The following is a 15,976-nucleotide window of genomic DNA, read 5'->3' as shown; positions in this document are numbered from 1 at the left end:
TTCACCAGGTGTCAAGGTGCGGCGGCCTCCGTAGACCCATGACTCAGAACACCAGGCCAGGCACCATCTGGGAACACATCTGCGATTTCATATGAAAAAAAGGTGTAATTTAGTTGAAGCAATAAACTTAAAGTTGGTGAGTAAAGCCTTTTCGAATGAGCTGTGAGTGAGTGAGGGGGAGAGGATGCCCGAGGGGCAGTGTGGAGTTGCCTGCAGTGGAAGCGAGGCCGGCACTCTGCTAATGAGTGCCCAGGGAGAAGGAGGGGAGGACGCAGGCCAAGAAACTTTGGCCCCCAAGCAAGGCCTCCAAGGAAAACCAAAGGGCCGAGCTCGAGCTCCCCTTTCCTCCTGGTTTATTCTCTTTCCCTCAGGATCCTGCCGGCCTCCACCCTCAAATTCTCAGCCTGAGAAAATAATACGATATTGGCACTCACCTCTCCAAATTCTTCCAGAAAGAGAGTCAGATTAGAGTGTGACAGGAGCACAGTACGCTTCTGGTCTGAGCTTTTGGAGGCCATATGACTCTAGAATGAGCCCGCCTGGTTTTTGTGAATGAGCCCGCCTGGTTTTTGTGAATGAGTCTAACTAAAATGAGTCCTCTTATTTTTTCACCAGAAAAAAACAAGATGTGTCAAGGGGCTCTTTGGGCTGTGAAAGGGCTGTATCCCAGCAACAGCTCATGATGTTTCTGACAACTTATTAGCATCTATTTGAGGGTGATTAAAAACATAATGTGGGGCCAACTGCGGTGGCTCACGCCTGTAATCCCAGCGCTTTGGGAGGCTGACACGGGTGGATCATGAGGTCAGGAGTTTGAGACCAGCCTGGCCAATATAGTGAAACCCTGTCTCTACTAAAAATACAAAAAAATTAGCCTGGCATGGTGGCAGGTGCCTGTAGTCCCAGCTGATCAGGAGGCTGAGGCAGGAGAATTGCTTGAGCCCAGGAGGTGGAGGTTGCAGTGAGCCAAGATCACACCATTACACTCCTGCCTGGGTGACAGAGCAAGACTATCTCAAAAACAAAAAAAACCAAAAAAACCATAATGTGTAAAGGATTCAAACTGTACTCAATTATTATAATAGCCTACTTCTCCCCATTCCCATTCCTCCTCCCTAAACCAGAGCTCCTGTTTGCCAGCCAAATAAGCTACGACTAAAATAAAAGGTCTTTTTAGACAAGGATCAAGCCAGATTAGGAATATTATAACTAGGCTTTCCAATCAATATCAGGACTTTCCATTTCTCTATCTGAGTCTGAAACTAATTACACTTCCAGGTCATGGGGCCCCAGGTGCTGATCTCGTGGCACCACTCGTGGGGCTCTAGGTCCAGAGGACAGTCTCTGCTGGCTGAGGCTGGAGGGACCATCTCATTGGTAGAAGTGGCATAGCATGACTTGGCTACTGGACATCTTGGCTGTCACCCAGACTTATTTCAAAGGCGAGACTAAAATAAAGAGGGCTGATCAGACTGGGGGCAAGCAGAGATTGGGCCATCGCTAGAGTTACAAAAGCAGCGCTGGCTACTGTAGGGCAGCAGCGTCATCTCCTCGAGATAGGACTCCCTCTGCCCCAGTTCTGTTCACCGTCCAAAGACCAGGGCCCTCCCTGAAGCCCAGCACTTGAGAAATGCTCGCTGTCACATATTATGACTCTGGCTTTGGAAAGAAATTCAGCAAGGGTACTGGTTAAAAGGTCAAAAAGTGGTGAAATGCCATCTGCCCAAACGGAAGCAAGGGGTCGCTTGGATTGGGTAAAGGTTTCCTTTGTGGTTTTAAGTCGTTGGGTTGTTTTTCGTTCGTTTTTGTTTTGTTAGAAAGCACTGTGTCTGTCTGGAGGTCGAAGGGTCGGGTGGGTGTCTGCAGTGCGGCTTTTCTCCCTTGGCCAGCGCGGAAACAAAGTGGGTTTACTGGCCATTTCCGCTTTGTGTGAAGGAAACCTGAGATTCACTGCCTCCAGCACATAGGAGTTGTCTGTTGTTTTTAGTTTAGTTCTGTTGTTGTTATTAGGTGTTTTTAAAACATATGTAAGTGTGTATCAAAGTTGTATTTCACAGTGTTGGCAGAAAATTTACAGGAAAAAGACAGAGGAGGGTTTAGTTGAAGATCAGGAGGAGGTAGAAAGACTGGTTAAATGTCTAGTGAAAGGTTTTAGGCATACCAGGATTGTCAGTCAACTGGGTGGGTAACTCTTTTATTTTTAAAATTGTGGTAAAATATGTATAAAATAACATATACTATTTTAACGATTTTTAAGTAGGCCTGGGCACAGTGGCTGACACCTGTAATCCCAAGCTTTGGGAGGCTGAGATGGGAGGATCATTGGAGGCCAGGAGTTTGAAACCAGCTTGGTCAACATAGCAACTTCATCTCTAAAAAAAAGATAAATAAAAATAAAAAGTTTTTTTTTTAAATTATCTGGGCATGGTGGCACACTGGGCAAGTAGTTCCAGCTCCTTGGGAGGCCGAGGCAGGAAGATCACTTGAGCCTAGGAGTTCAATGCTATAGTGAGCTCTGATCACACCGCTGCCCTCCAGCCTGTGTGATAGAGCAAGAACCTGTCTCTAAAATAAATCACAATTTAAAAATGCTCAAGTGAAAGGTTCTGCGACATTAAGTGCACTCACATTTTTGTGCCACCATCGCCACCATGCATCTACAGAAATTTTCTTTCTTTCCCAACTGAAACTCTGTCCCCATTAAACACTAACTCCCCATCCTGCCCTGCCAGCCACGGGTGGCCACCGTTCTACTGTTTCTGAATTTGACTATTCATAGTACCTCATATAAGTGGAATCGTAGAGTAGTCGTCCTTTGTGACTAGCTCATTTCCCTTAGCGCAACGCCTTCAAAGTTTATTCACGTGGGTAGTTAGTTCTTTACGGTTTGTTTTTCATCGTTTGGACCCTCAGTTTTTGTTTCTTGTTGAGGACTTGGTAGTCTCAGATATTGAGGATAGGATTGCAGGCTGAAAGTCTGGCCAGGAGGCTTCCTGATCCTTCTCCTCGCCCTAAAATATCTTGGCCACACTGGATATATATTTTTTTCTTTTTGAGATGGAATCTCCCTCTGTTGCCCAGGCTGGAGTGCAGTGGCGCAATCATGGCTCACTGCGGCCTCAACCTCCCAGGCTCAAGTGATCTTCCTGCCTCACCCTCCCAAGCAGCTGGGACTACAGGCATGCACCACCATATCTGGCTAATTTTTTTTTACTTCTTGGGAGAGATGGGGGTCTCACTTTGTTGCCCAGCCTGGTCGTGAGCTCCTGGCCTCGAGCGATCCTCCCTCCTCAACCTCCCAAAGTGCTGGGAGTACAGGCATGAGCCACCACGCCTGGCCCACACTGGACATTTCTTAGTGTTTTTTCCTGCCTGGGTCACTACCTACTTGGTGTGTTAATAGCTCTCAAGGCTCTTAGCTTGGCCCACATTGCTTGCTCCTCTGGGCAAACCATGAATATTTCCAAAGCAGACCAGCCTCTCAGGGGACTCTGTCTGTCTGTCTCTCTCTGCCTCTCTCTGTCTCTGTCTGTCTGTCTCTGTCTCTCTCTCTCCCTGTTTCCATCTCTGTGTGTCTCTGTCTGTGTGTGTGTGTGTGTCTCCATCTCTGTCTCTGTCTCTCTCTGTCTTTCTCTCCTCCCTCCTCTCAGCATCAGTATTTACCCACTGGCCTCAGGCAAAGGCTTCAGAGAAGGGAAAGAAGCCTTTTCTTTCCCCTTCCCGTCCTCTCAGGCACAGGAGGCATGCCATCTGTTTGCTTGTTTTTATAATCATTCTTTGTAAGCAGAACATTCAAATGGCAAAATATATAAGCAGTAAGAACGTGCAATGAAAAACCAGTCTCCCCACCCACTTCCTTGTTGCCTTTTGCCACACCAGCCACTGTGACCTTGACTGTCTTTCTAGGGACATTTACACATAAACAAGCTCAGGGGGCCTCTTTTTACACAAAAGATATCATCTTATACCCACCCCCCTGTATCATGCTTTTTGGAAAAAATACATAAAAATAAGAGTGTAATAAATGAAGTCTCCACCAACCAGAGTTGATAAAAAACATTTAGTATAGCTGTTTTTTTTTCTTTTTTTACATAAAAATAAGTAAAATGCTAAAGATGAAGTCTGAAATATTCTGTGGCCTTTGTGGCCAGTCCTGCGTCCTTCCTCCCATCCTTAGAGGGGAGCACTATTGGAAATTATTTACACCCTTTCTGTAATTTTTTATATGTCATATACATACATATATACATCTGTGAACAATATATAGCATCATTTTGCACAATAATCATTTTTAATATCCCTTCCCCCTACTGGCAGGCATTCAGGTTCTTTTAGACTTTGCTCCTCAAATAATGCCGCAGGAAATTTCTTGTGCCGATATCTTTGTGCACATGCGTGAGTGTGTCTGTAGGATAATTTTGTAGAGGCGGGCTCACTGGATCAAAAGATATGTGCGTTTGATAGTTTCAAAGGGCACCAATTTTTACTTCCACCAATAATGCATGGAACACCTATTTCTTCACATCTTCTTTCACATACAAATTTATCAAAATTTTTAATTTTTATTCATCTAATACATAAAAAATACCTCTCATACTTTGAATTTATGTATTGGAAACCATGTATTGGTAATGTATTAGAAATATAATAGATTATTTCTTTTATTATAAGTGAGGGTGAGCACCTTCTCATGTGTTTGAAAGCCAGGCAGGCCGGGGGTGGTGGCTCAAGCCTGTAATCCCAGCACTTTGGGAGGCCGAGGTGGGTGGATCATCTGAGGTCGGAGTTCAAGACCAGCCTGACCAACATGGAGAAACCCCGTCTCTACTAAAAATACAAGATTAGCCAGGCGTCGTGGCACATGTCTGTAATCCAAGCTACTTGGGAGGCTGAGGCAGGAGAATCGCTTGAACCTGGGAGGCGGAGGTTGCGGTGAGCTGAGATCATGCCATTGCACTCCAGCCTGGGCAACAAGAGCAAAAACTCTGTCTCGAAAAAAAAAAAAGAAAGCCAGATATATTTCTTCTTCTGTGGTTTTTTAAGGTATTTTGCCCATTTTTCTTTGGGGCTGATTATCTTATTCACTCTTAAGTGTACTTTGCATGTGAAGAAAATTAACTGTCATATGTGTTGCAAATATTTTCCCAGTTAATTGCTTATATTTTGACTCAGCTATTTTTGCCACATGGAAATTTTTAATTTTTATGAAGTCAATTTTATCAATACTAATGTTTTTAAGTGGTGATAGATTTACTGTTTTCTTCTCATTTTCTTCATTTCTCCCCTACTTCCCATTTCTAACTCAAATCATACCTCAGATTCCTGGGTCTAGGGTGAGATCAACAGCTGGAAGCCACCACAGAGTTAATCCAGGTGAACCCTGGAGGTTCGACATAACCCCGAAGGCTCCAGGGGCCCTTGACTTAACTTTGCCCTACTGTATATTTATAGGGTATCCTAAATCTGCCCTAACCACTGACACTTCCTGGAGTTCTTTCAGTCTGAAGAAACTTCTGGTTCCAATTTGGTCTCCTTAAAGACCTCTGCCCCAGGCAGGTCTGCATCCCTGGAGGCACCATGGCAGGGCTGGCACAGGGAAGCTGGGACCTTAGTGACCTACTGCTGCTTTTTCATTCTTTTCACTCCCTGTGGAGCCGGGTTTCTTACTGGCAGAGAAGGGAAAGGGAGAAAACAAGAATGCACTCATGCTGTCGGCCTGGACTTGGAGATTATCAGTGTGGACTCAAGCTTTCCAATACATAAAGATGGAGAGAGAGATACAGGTGTAAAAGTGTGTGTAATATTTTGAATCTACTTTTGTGTGTTCTTAATTTTTATTATTTCCTTCATTTATTTTTGAAACAGGGTCTTGCTCCGTTACCCAGACTGGAGTACGGTGGTGAGATCATAGCTCACTGCAGGCTTGACCTCCCGGGCTCAAGTGATCCTCCCACCTCAGCCTCCCGAGTAGCTGAGACCACAGGTGCGCACCACCACGCCCAGCTAATTTTTCTATGTTTTTTAGAGACAGGTTTACACCATGTTGCCCAGGCTGGTCTCAAATTCCTGGGCTCAAGCGATCCTCCTGCCTCAGCCTCCCAAAGTGCTAGGATTACAGGCAAGAGCCACTGCGCCCGGCCTTGTGTGTCTTTAAATGTTTTTTGTTGTTGCTGTTTGTTTGTTTTTTGAGACAGAGTCTCCCTCTGTCACCCAGGCTGGAGTGCAATGGCATGGTCTCGACTCACTGCAAACTCCGCCTCCCGGGTCAAGCGATTCGCCTGCCTCAGCCTCCCAAGTAGCTGGGATTACAGGCACCCACCACCACGCCTGGATAATTTTTGTATTTTTAGTAGAGATGGGGTTTCACCATGTTGACCAGGCTGGTCTCGAACTGCTGACCTCGTGACCCACCTGCCTTGGCCTCCGGAAGTGCTGGGATTACAGGCATGAGCCACTGTGCCCAGCCTTTAAATGTTTTACATGTACATCCTTGCCATCGTTTTCATTTAATTACTCTCCTCTAGTTTGTAAGGGCAGGGCCATAGTGGGCCAGTCCCAGCATTCTTTCCCCTTCTCTCTACCCGAACACAAATGTCTGCACAGAACACCATCATTCAGCCATTGGGGATTAAAAATTAAGATCGAGGAAAAAGCAAAATAAAACAAGATCATTATTTGTCATTGAGGACTGGGTGGGCATTCCCTCATTCTTCTTGCCTTCCATGGTCCATCTCAGCAGCTTGACATTCTGCACCTTCTATTAGCTCGTGGCCTGGCTGCATCCTCCCTACAGACATTTTACCCCTAAGCAGCCTCCTTCCTTCCTTCCTCCCTTCCTTTCCCCCTTCCTTCCCTCCTGTTTTCCTCCTTCCTTCCTTCCCTCCTTCCTTTCTTTCCTTCTCTCTCCCTTTCTTCATCCCTTCCCTCCTTTCCCTCCTTCCCTCCTTTCCCTCCTTCCCTCCGTCCTTCCTTTCTTCCTTCCTTCCCTTCCTCCTTTCTTCCTTTTTTATCTTTCTCCTTTCCTTTCCTCCTCCTTTAATTCCCTCCTTCCTTCCTTCATCAAATGTTTGCTGCACTGCTAACAGAGTCCATGCTGTGCTTGGTGCGGACAATTCTGTAGCGAACAGTGCGACAGATAACTGGTGCTGCCTTCAGCAAGCCTACAATCTAGCAGGCAGCCTGCAGTGAATCGGCCACTACATAACTCAGCACCCTCTTCCAGAGGCCATCTCTGTCTCTCCAGTGGCCCCAACTGTAGCCGCTCTCGAGCCTCCACCATCAAACTGTGTCCTTAAGAAAATCATTGTTTTCTCCCCACCAGAGGAGAGAGCCGCTAAGTGCTCTGACCCCCTTGCTTCCAGCACGTTCATACGAATTGGGATTTGGTGGCCTCACACGCATAGGCTCACGATCCTCACAGGGGACAGGGAAGACGCCACGATCTGCATTTTACCGACAGGAGGCGCAGGAACTTGCCGGAGATCGCAGAGCAGGTTCGTGCCCAGGTGGTGGGAAGCGACTCAGGCTGGGAGAGACACTGAAGGCCGCCCCGTCCAGCCAGTTGTTTTCCCCGGGGCTCCTGCTTCTGGACGGCCTTCCTAGACAGGAGGGCAGGCTGGGGCGGCCCTGCCTCCCAAGGGCCGCGCTGAGTGCCCAGTGCACCCCTTCACTCCGCACTCTGCCCCAGCGGACCCCCCGGCTGCCTCATGTTCGCGGGCAGGTGCGCTGGGGGGCGGGGCACGGAAGAGCGGGCAGCTCCTCCCGGTTAGAAGCCCTCCTCCCGGCCAGGCCCTGGGCGATGAGCGATGAGAAAGGCAGGGTCCCCGTCCTTGCAGCTGGTGGGTGAGGGGCTAACCGAGCTTCAGGAAGCGCTGCTTGTGCCCTGAGGGAATCTCGCGGAGGGCGAGCGGAGCACACACCGAGTCCTCTCTCCCGACAGCGGACCTCTCAGGAGGGAGGCGGGAAGTGAGGAGGGGGAGGCGGGAAGTGGGGAGGGGGAGGCGGGAAGTGGGGAGGGGGAGGCGGGAAGTGGGGAGGGGGAGGCGGGAAGTGGGGAGGGGGAGGCGGGAAGTGAGGAGGGGGAGGCGAAGGGGCGGCGGAACCTCCGGAGGCGCAGCTCAGGCAGAGCAGGCCGCGGCCACAGAGGGCTGGGGCTGGGGGCGAGAGGAAGTCCGGGAGGGGAGAGGAAGACAGCGGTGGGGCCGCGAGGCCGGGAATCAGGAATCTGGGCAGGGGCAAAGTGGCCCAAGTCTGCAGTGTTCTTTAGCCAGCTCTGCAGTGGGAGAAAACAGGAGGAGAGGGCTGGACAGCGGGCGGTGCAGCGGGGGAAGGGTGAGAGGATGCACGTGTGACTCGCTCTGCGCCCGCGGAGGTGCCCGTCCGCTGGCATGGCCCGCGGGGTGGGGAGTCGCTGCATACGGCCCCTGAAGGCGGCTCCCGGCGAGGGAGGCGGAGCCATTTCCCGAGGGCGGAGCTGCGGCCCCGCCCCCCGCCCCCCGCCTCCCGCCCCCCGCCTCCCGCCTCCCGCCTCCCGCCTCCCGCCTCCGCCCTGCCCCGCTCCGAGTCCGCCGCGAGGCCTTCGAGGGGAGAGGGAACTCGAGGCTGCTGCTGGGGCGGGGTTGGGGTGACTGGCAGTGGGAGAGCCAGGCAGGGGAGGGGCGAAGATGAAGTCAGGGAGGGCACATAGCTCCGGGAGGGCCGTGCCGAGGCGGAGGGCGCAGCAAGGGTGGGGGTCGCAGTGAGCTGCAGGGGGATCGCTGAGCACCGAGGCTTCAGGTCCCGAAGGAGCGGTGGCGCGGTGACAGGGGCCCAGGCGCGGCTCAGCTCGCTGGCGGATGAGGGGCTGGGAGGAAGACGTCCGTGCGCCCCTGACCCTCAGTGCTTTGCAGAAGGGCCCCAGGGTGGGCGGAGGACAGGGACCAAAATGCAGAGAGGATGGTCCGGCTGGAGAGACGGCTGAGCGAAGGGCTGCAACAGTGGGGTGTGAAGACCCTGAGAGCAGCACCTCCCGCCCCCATGGGGGTGCCAGGAGGCGAAGAGCCTTTACCCAGAGGGTTTTCAACTGAATGACATTGTCAAAGAAAAGCCAGGATCCACTAAGGCAAGAAGTATTAAAAGTATTTTAGGGAAAGTCATTTAAAGCTCTATAACATTGTATTTTCATGGAATCTTCTAGATTCTTCCCCTAGAATCAGAGTTAGATTTTCCATTAAGTGAATGAAGCTCAAGTTTCAGGGCCTCTCCCTCGCCTTCTAAGGCCCTGTTCATAATTTCGTATTTGTAATTATTTAAACTGCCCCACCCTGATTATATAACTTTTAGGTCCCACAAAGCTTAGCCAGTCTCTGCCTTAGAACTCCACGAGTTGGGAGGATGAACGAACTTCCACGTTTTGATTTCCAAACAATTTCCCTACCCTTGCATTGTTAAAAGATAAACAGGAATAAGTGTTCTGGCTGTGAGTGAATTTTTTTTCTTAACATGTTTTGGCCTGGATACTATCTGAAGGTGTTACCCAAGCAGTGGGGTGACTTTGCTGAGGACACAGTTACCCAATACTCCCCAGCTCAGGGTGAAGGTTAGGTGGCACGTTGGCGGGACATGTGACTCACATGCACAGGTGTGTTCCTTGGGAGGAAGGCTTGGAACAGGCACCTGTGTGTGCCCAAGTGTTTCTAGCAAACACAGGGACCTGAGTGTCTACGCACAGGCCCACTTTACAGGGGTCTCCTGAGAACTCCTCCCCCTCCTGAGAACTGTGCCTTCCCAGCCAGAAGTCACTCATACAGAATGTTCCCAACTTATGAATGGGCATTGTTCTCAGAAAGAGAATTTGTAAGTCAGTTGTTTAGAACGGGAAGGCATCTCCCCAGATAAACAAGTGTATGTGTGATCTTTGTTATTCAGGAAAGCCTAAAAGAACATCTTGTGTCCCAGAAATCAAGGACTGTACAATGGGAACAGAAAACTCCAGCTGGTGGAATCATGTGGCCCTCAGAAAATGCCTTCCAACTTCTAGCCTGAGATCCTGGGAATCTTCTCCACTGTCACAGACCTTCTGTGAGAAGGGGGGACGCTTCCCAGCTCCACGTCCCTGATGTGGCTGCCATGGCCTGGGGCAGAGGCCAGTGAGGAGAAGCAGCTGGGTGTAGGCGGCCAGGCCCTGGGGGCTAGAGGGGGCAGAGTCCATTCCCAGAGCTCCTTTCAGAGTCCGCTCCCTGTCCATGTCCTCTGAGGGCCCAGGGGTGGGCCTCCTTGCCTTTGCCTTCTTGAAGTTTCCTTGGCCGGGAGCGGTGGCTCACGCCTGTAATCCCAGCACTTTGGGAGGCCGAGGCGGGTGGATCACTTGAGGTCAGGAGATAAGGACCAGCCTGGCCAGCATGGTGAAACCTTGTCTCTACTAAAAAAAAATACAAAAATTAGCCGGGTGTGGTGGCGCGTGCCTGTAATTCCAGCTACTCAGGAGGCTGAGGCAGGAAAATCGCTTGAGCCTGGGAGGCAGAGGTTGCCGTGAGCTGAGATCACGCCACTGCACTCCAGCCTGGGTGACAGAGTGAGACCCTGTCTCAAAAAAAAAAAAAAAAAAAAGTTTCCTAAGTCTTTGATTCTTAGGACAAAGTGGTAAACAGACTGGGGATTTAAAAAAAAAAAAAGGCTCCCATGTGATGGGGGAGTGGAAGGTGGAATGCTCACTTTTCAGGTACTGGCCTTCTCAGGAAACACCAAGACCAACATAGAGAAGGATGGTGGATTTCCGGGTATACAAAAGACCAAACAAATCCAGATCATCAAGGTTAGACCCCTTGCATTTGTGGTTGGCTTCAGTTGAGATGATTCCCAAGAGCTTACATAATAAACTTTACTTTTTAAAAAAGCATATTTTCATTGATCTTGCCATGATATAAGCAAGCTATATCTTATACACTTATCTATATCTATATAAGATATACCATTACCCTTTTCTTTTTTAATACAGGGTCTTGCTCTGTCACCCAGTCTGGAGTACAGTGGCTCGATCCTAGCTCACCGCAACCTCAAACTTCTGGGCACAAGTAATCCTGCTACCTCAGCCTCCCAAAGTGCTGGGATTACAGGCATGAGCCACCATGCCCAGCCTCAATATTTTAAAAGTTTATATTTTACAAAAGGCTTTCACATCCATATGATTTAATTTGAAGTAGAGAGAGTATTATTTCTGTTTTATTGCTGAAGAAACTGCCTGAATCACTTAACTAGTTGGTTGGGAAGCCAGGTCCTCTGTACTGAATCTTGTGCCCTTGCTGTTTTTAGAGGCTGATTAACCCCTGAAAGGGAGACGGGACACACAGAACCCTCTAGCTGAAATGAATCTCCAGAGAATGTCTGGTTTTCTCCCTGGCTCTAGACTCTACTAAATTCTAAAAACATCTAAATGCTCTTCTTTTCTTAAACTTCTCTGGGGAATGAAATCTATCCTCTCAGTTACCTGTCCCAGCAACAAATAGCCGCTCTGTTTAGAAATCCATGCTGTAAGGCTGGGCGCGGTGGCTCACGCCTATAGTCCCAACAATTTGGGAGGCCAAGGCGGGCGGATCACCTAAGGTCAGGAGTTTGAGACCAGCCTGGCCAACGTGGCAAAACGCCATCTCTACTAAAAATACAAAAATTAGCCAGGCGTGGTGGCACACGCCTGTAGTCCCAGCTACTAGGGAGGCCGACGCAGGAGAATCGCTTGAGCCCGGGAGGTGGAGGTTGCAGTGAGCCGAGATCTCACAACTGCACTCCAGCTGGGCAACGAGCAAGACTGGGTCTCAAAAAAAAAAAAAAAAAGAAAAAGAAAAAAGAAAGCCATGCTGTATTTCTATCTTTGGTCTTTTTTCTTACAAAAAAGAAAAAAAGTTTGTTTAGCGGAGAACGTGTTTTTGACTACTTTGTTGGAAACAAGCAATAAAGGGCTTGGAAGGCAAAGAACTAGCCTGTGGTTACTGGGTCAGTTCACAACAGTCCACAGCAGAACTGAAACAATAACAAATGCAAAAATGGGAACATATACATTTTCCAGAGCAATTTCTCACTTCCTATGGCAGCTAAACTTTGCAAAAACCCTGAGCTGGCACCGGGAACTGATGAGCAAATAAAGCCTGGAAGCCTGATCCTTCTTCCTCAGAGGCTTTTGAACAATTTGACAGCAGAGCCAGGGCTGCAATTCTGGTTTCTTGACTCTGGGATGAAAAAAACCACATCTCTGACCTGGCACCTGGCATGGTGGTTTATGCCTGTAATCCCAGGACTTTGGGCTGCCAAGGCAGGAAGATTGCTTGAGCCCAGGAGTTTGAGGCCAGCCTAGACAACACAGTGAGACCCCAGTCTCTACAAAAAATTAAAAAAAAAAAATAGCTGGTCATGGTAGGGCACACTGGTGGTCTGAGCTACTTGGGAGGCTGAGGCAGGAGGAATACTTGAGTCCAGGAATTCAAGACCAGCCTGGGCAATAGAGTGAGACCCTGTCTCTACAAAAAAATGAACACAATTATCTGGGCATGCTGGCGTGCACCTGTAGTCCTAGCTACTGAGGAGGCTGAGATGGGAGGATCTCTTGAGCCCAAGAGGTCAAATCTCCAGTGAGCTATGATTGAGCTACTGCACTCCAGCCTGGGTGACAGAGTGAGACTCTGTCTCAAAATAAATAAATAAATAAAGCAAGCCAAATTTCTCTGCCCATCAAAGAGTCAAATTGACTTTACAGATTAGCAGAGTTTTCACTGTGAGTTCTTCATTCAGCATGCAGCCCAGGTTCCCAAGTTCAGGACTGCTAAAGACAGCCCCTGGGGACTTTCTCAAGAGAGAAGGAGAAGCCCCAGCTGGATTCCGGGCCGGTCCTAGGGCACAGCCAGCAGCCTGTGTGCAACTGTGTGGTTGCCGGCTGTTCCCTGCTCGGGCCTGCATGGGAGCCAGCGACATTCAGTGGCTTCGTTCGAGATACGATCCTTCAGGTCTGTCCAGATTTGTGAGCTGCGTGATCTTGTGCGGTCTGATTGCGAGGCTGTTTGGATGCACGTAGCCTCTTGTGCATCTCTCCAAAGCTGCAGAACCAGGTCACAGATGCAGACCAAGCTTAGGGCTTGGGTTTGCCTCACAAAACATTCCCTTCCTCATCTGACTACCTAATGTTGGTCCAACTGACCACACTGGAGGTTAGAAACAGATCCAGGAAATTAAGTTCACACATTTTATCATGTGGGAGGATTTAAGGATGGACTCTGATTTTAGTCTTTTGCAAGATGCTAATCCAGGATAGTTTACCATTCCTCCATTCCTTCCTTTTCCCAGGTCCAATCTTTTCTTTTCTTTTTTTTTCCTTTTTTAAGAAATAGAGTCTCGGGCCAGGTGCGGTGGCTCATGCCTGCAAGCCCAGCACTTTGGGAGGCCAAGGTGGGCTGATCACGAGGTCAGCAGTTTGAGACCAGCCTGGCCAATATGGTGAAACCCCATCTCTACTAAAAACACAAAAAAATTAGCTGGGTGTGGTGGCGCGTGTCTGTAATCCCAGCTACTCGGGAGGCTGAGGCAGGAGAATTGCTTGAACCCAGAAGGCAGATGTTGCAGTGAGCCAAGATCGCACCACTGCCAATGGAGAGAGACTCTGTCTCAAAAAAAAAAAAAGAAAAAAAAAAAGAAAGAAAAAGAAATGGAGTCTCACTATGTTGTCCAGGCTGGAGTGCAGAATGCAGTAGTTATTCACAGGCACGATCGTATCACACCACAACCCCAAAGCAATCCTCTCTCTCACCTCAGCCTCCAGAGTAGCTGGGACTACAAGTGTGTGCCGCCACACTCACTCCAGGTCCAACGTTGAGTGGGTAGATACTGATGCTTTACTCTGAATCCCCATCCTTAGACCTCTAACGGCCTGAGGCCCTGGCTACATTTCCTCTAAACCCAGCTCTGTCTGCAAATGGCCATGCCACTGCATGGAAGGCTTGGTGTAGTCAAATGTAATCACATATCAACAATCCCCTATTATAGCTGCGAAGCAGAATCACCCAAGGCATCTTTTTAAAACACAGAGTCAATCCCAGACCCCACCCCAAATTGACTCAATCAGAATCTCAAGGCCTGGGCCCTAGGAATCTGATGTTTTTTCAATGGAGACAAGGTCTTACTATGTTGCCCAGGCTGGCCTCAAACCCCTGAACTCAAATGATTCTCCTGCCTCAGCCTCCCAAAGTGCTAGAATTCTAGGTGTGAGTCACGGTGGCTGGCAGACTCTGAATTTCTAAATCTCCCCAGATGATTTGATTTAGCCAGATGAAGGGATGGAACCAGTGCCTAGAATGCATGAGCTCCCTCCTTACCAGCACCACAAAAAGGGGAAAAAACCCACCTCTGTCCCCATTGCCACACATTAGGTAGCACTTGAGACTCCTCAGACCGAGGTAGCCAGGTGCAGCCCAAGCTCTGCTCCACACCCAGTCGCCCTCCCTCTCCCATAACATATGAACACCTCCTCCCGTCACCTGGGCTCATTTTTCTCTGAGCAGGTAGAGACTGTGGGGCCATGAGGAGTCCCAAGAGCTGCTCGTTCCACCTCTCTCAGCTAAGACCCACATCCCCCCACTCCCCTGCTCTGAACCCAGAAGCCCCAGGCGGGAGCTGAGTCACAGAAAGACAGGAGCTCCTTCCCTTGCCTCCTCGGCGGGTACACCAGGAAGCGAGCACCGCATTCTCCTATGGAATCCCAATACCTGCTTCTGCTTCCTACCTTCTGTCCCAGCAGAGCCTCTGGTAGAGTCCCCTGTTCCAGCACGACATGCAGTTTCAGTGCTGTGACTGGTGGGACTGCATCGCCAGCATGTCACAGGGCCAGGGCCACACTGAGTTTAGGGATGGGGCCTTTGAGAAGCTGAAAACATGTCACTTAATTCAAAACTATTTACGGTTGTCTCCTTGTGATAGGAATTATGCATTTGTGATGGAGTGGAGTCCTGGCACAGAGATCAAGAGGCCGGAAGAGCAGATTGGAAAAGGGAGTTCAGAAGCTTAGTCCGTGGTCCTGTCCGCTCAAGATCAGACATGCTTGGAGCTCTGCTGAATTTTAATCTTCACTCTTATTCAAAACCATTGACTCCTAACGCCTGGGAAAGCCAGTGGAGAGAGGGCTTCCCTCTGAGTAAATTCGAGGGAAGCATGTGGTAGAGAACACCCATGGCTGTCTTGTAAAATGAAGCCCCCAGGCACCAGCTCTAAATTCCCTACCAAAGGTGACTTACTCATCTAGTTCCATCGTCCAAGGCCCCAGTTTTCTCTTTGCTTCAATATGTACATCAATATACTATCTTCAACTTTTGCAGCATTTTCTATGCTGTTTAGCCCTGTATGCATTATCTGTTTCCTTTTTTTTTTTTTTTGAGACAGGGTCTCACTGTAACCCAGGCTGGCGTGCAGTGGCATGATGATGGTTCACTGTAGCCTTGAACTCCTGGGCTCAAGCAATCCTCCCACCTCACCCCACCCAGTAGCTGGGACTACAGGTATGTGCCACCATGCCTGGATTTTTTTTTTTTTTTTATACAGGGTCTCCCTGTTACCCAGGCTGGAAGGAATGCAGTGGCGTGATCATGGCTCACTGCAGCCTCGAACTCTTGTGCTCAGGTGATCCTCCCACTTTTGCCTCCTGAGTAGCTGGGACTACAGGCAGGCACCACCATGCCCAGCTAATTTTTTGTGTTTTTTTAATAGAGACAGGGTCTCACTATGTTGCCCAGGCTGGTCTCGAACTCCTAGACTCATGCAATCCATCTACTTCAGCCTCCCAAAGGGCTGGGATTACAGGCATAAGCCACTGCATTCAGCAATTTTTTTTTTTTTGTAGAAACAGGGTCTCACTGTGTTGCTCAGGCTGGTTCAAACTCCTGGTCTCAAGTGATCCCCCTGCCTCAGCACCCCCCCCAAAATCTTGGCATTGCAGGCATGAGCCACCGCACCTGGCCTGTTTACT

The 15,976-nt window shown here is 49.3% G+C and overlaps 1 long non-coding RNA gene across 4 annotated transcripts; it reads left to right on the top strand.

Moving 5' to 3' along the window:
* Positions 1 to 16: 16 nt before the first annotated feature.
* Positions 17 to 15,347, top strand: LOC129136497 (uncharacterized). 4 transcript variants are annotated; one of them, XR_010148237.1, is made up of 3 exons: positions 17 to 136; positions 7,322 to 7,493; positions 14,935 to 15,347. It is a non-coding gene; the product is annotated as an uncharacterized LOC129136497 (long non-coding RNA). The 4 variants fall into 4 exon arrangements; XR_010148236.1 differs by lacking the exon at positions 17 to 136 and adding an exon at positions 1,431 to 1,754; XR_001707754.4 differs by lacking the exon at positions 17 to 136 and adding an exon at positions 10,700 to 10,792 and having other exon boundaries at positions 1,431 to 7,493.
* The last annotated feature ends 629 nt before the right edge of the window (positions 15,348 to 15,976 follow it).

The sequence above is a fragment of the Pan troglodytes genome, chromosome 10, assembly GCF_028858775.2.
Source record: "Pan troglodytes isolate AG18354 chromosome 10, NHGRI_mPanTro3-v2.0_pri, whole genome shotgun sequence".
NCBI lineage: Eukaryota > Metazoa > Chordata > Mammalia > Primates > Hominidae > Pan > Pan troglodytes.
This window is presented reverse-complemented; position numbering and strand designations above follow the sequence as displayed.